At 58.1% G+C, this 2500-nt stretch overlaps 1 non-coding gene and 1 pseudogene across 1 annotated transcript in view; both read right to left on the bottom strand.

Moving 5' to 3' along the window:
• Positions 1 to 685, bottom strand: part of LOC146142397 (large subunit ribosomal RNA) — a 3679-nt pseudogene extending 2994 nt beyond the window's left edge.
• Positions 686 to 903: 218 nt separating this feature from the next.
• The window catches only part of LOC146142396 (small subunit ribosomal RNA), a 1786-nt gene continuing 189 nt past the window's right edge, over positions 904 to 2500 (bottom strand). The window contains exon 1 of the ribosomal RNA XR_014500954.1: positions 904 to 2500. This exon is cut by the window's right edge and continues 189 nt beyond it. This is a non-coding gene — a ribosomal RNA (small subunit ribosomal RNA).

The raw sequence follows: 2500 nt of genomic DNA, 5'->3' as shown, positions 1-2500 counted from the left end.
GAAGGGCAGACGCGGCGATCTCTCCTCGCCCGAACGGCGGGCCGACGGACACGCGCGCCTATAGTACCCGACCGAGGCCGGGTTACCTTGCGCGCGGCCTTCTCGCCGCCGTCCAGACGGTCGCGGCCTTCGCCCGGCGCTAGTGCGCTGGTCCCCGATCGGGCGGCGCCGCCGGCGGCCCGTGAGGGTCCGCACGACAACGTCGCCGACAGGGGGCCGGCTGAAAGCGACCGGGCGACCCGACAGGCCCTCCCGTTTGCCTCTCGACGGTTTCACGTACTCTTTAACTCTCTCTTCAAAGTGCTTTTCAACTTTCCCTCACGGTACTTGTTCGCTATCGGTCTCGTGACCGTATTTAGCCTTAGATGGAGTTTACCACCCGCTTTGGGCTGCATTCCCAAACAACCCGACTCTGGGAAGACGCCGTAGCGCGCCCGCCTGTCGCCGCCATGGGCCTGACACCCGCTCTGGGAAAAGGCCTCGATCAGAAGGACGCGGGCGACCGGCGAAGCGCGCCGTGACGAATTCCGTACGCCACAATTCCGCGCACTCCAAAAGCGCGCGGATTCGGCGATGGGCACATCCCGCTTCACTCGCCGTTACTGAGGGAATCCTCGTTAGTTTCTTTTCCTCCGCTTAGTAATATGCTTAAATTCAGCGGGTAGCCTCGTCCGACCTCAGGCCGAAAGTAAGGACCGGGACTATTCTTCCCGTTCCGCGCTCGCCGTCGGCGCCGCGCGCCGCCGCGCACCTCGATTCCCGCCCTTGAGCCGCCAGCCGTTGGCCTCTTCGAGGTCGACTCGCCGCCGCCGCGCGGGATTCTGGTCGCGATCGTCGCGCATCGTGCCGTGCTGTCTTGAGCGGGACGGGCGCTCGCGCGTCCGACGCCGCAGCAGCCGCGCGGAGAAATCCCCGCGCGGAACGTTTGCAACGCGACCCTGAGGCGGGCGCGGCCCCGGGATTGACCCGAGGCGACCGTTGCCGGCCGCGCCAGGTCCAATCGGAGGACCTCACTAAACCATTCAATCGGTAGTAGCGACGGGCGGTGTGTACAAAGGGCAGGGACGTAATCAACGCGAGCTAATGACTCGCGCTTACTGGGAATTCCTCGTTCAAGGGAAATAATTGCAATTCCCTATCCCTAGCACGACCGGGGTTCAGCGGGTTACCCAGACCTGTCGGCCAAGGCGAGCACATGCTGATCCGGTCAGTGTAGCGCGCGTGCGGCCCCGAACATCTAAGGGCATCACAGACCTGTTATTGCTCAATCTCGTGTGGCTAAACGCCACTAGTCCCTCTAAGAAGTTAGACGCCGACCGATTGGGTCGCGTAACTAGTTAGCAAGCCAGAGTCTCGTTCGTTATCGGAATTAACCAGACAAATCGCTCCACCAACTAAGAACGGCCATGCACCACCACCCACAGAATCAAGAAAGAGCTCTCAATCTGTCAATCCTCACTGTGTCCGGGCCGGGTGAGATTTCCCGTGTTGAGTCAAATTAAGCCGCAGGCTCCACTCCTGGTGGTGCCCTTCCGTCAATTCCTTTAAGTTTCAGCTTTGCAACCATACTTCCCCCGGAACCCAAAGACTTTGGTTTCCCGCAAGCTGCCGGAGAGGTCGTAAAACTAACGCCCCCCGATCGCTAGTTGGCATCGTTTATAGTCAGAACTAGGACGGTATCTGATCGTCTTCGAACCTCTGACTTTCGCTCTTGATTAAAGAAAACATTCTTGGCAAATGCTTTCGCAGTCGTTCGTCTTGCGCCGATCCAAGAATTTCACCTCTAACGGCACAGTACGAATGCCCCCGTCTGTCCCTCTTAATCATTACCTCGCGCTCCGAAAACCAACAAAATAGAACCGAGGTCCTATTCCATTATTCCATGCACCATTATTCAGGCGAATCGCCTGCTTTGAACACTCTAATTTTTTCAAAGTAAACGTTCCGGCCGCCGCCGACACTCAGTCAAGGGCACCGGCGGAGAACCGGAGGTGAGGCCAGGACGGCCAGTACACGCCTTGCGACGGACCGGCCGCCTGCGCCCAAAATCCAACTACGAGCTTTTTAACCGCAACAACTTAAATATACACTTTTGGAGCTGGAATTACCGCGGCTGCTGGCACCAGACTTGCCCTCCAATGGATACTCGTTAAAGGTTTTAAAGTGTACTCATTCCAATTACAGGGCCTCGTTTAGAGTCCTGTATTGTTATTTTTCGTCACTACCTCCCCGCGTCGGGAATGGGTAATTTGCGCGCCTGCTGCCTTCCTTGGATGTGGTAGCCGTTTCTCAGGCTCCCTCTCCGGAATCGAACCCTGATTCTCCGTTACCCGTAAGAACCTCGGTAGGCCAGTACCGTACCGACGAAAGTTGATAGGGCAGACACTTGAATGATCCGTCGCCGGTGCGAGACCGTGCGATCCGCAAAGTTATCCAGAGTCACCAAAGGTTGCGGGCCGAAGCCCGGTCGGTTTTTGGTCTGATAAAAGCACGCCTCCCG

This window comes from Ascidiella aspersa, chromosome 5, assembly GCF_963924565.1.
Source record: "Ascidiella aspersa chromosome 5, kaAscAspe10.2, whole genome shotgun sequence".
In the NCBI taxonomy this organism is placed as follows: domain Eukaryota; kingdom Metazoa; phylum Chordata; class Ascidiacea; order Phlebobranchia; family Ascidiidae; genus Ascidiella; species Ascidiella aspersa.
Note: the sequence above shows the minus strand (reverse complement) of the source record. Positions and strands in the feature narration are given on the sequence as shown.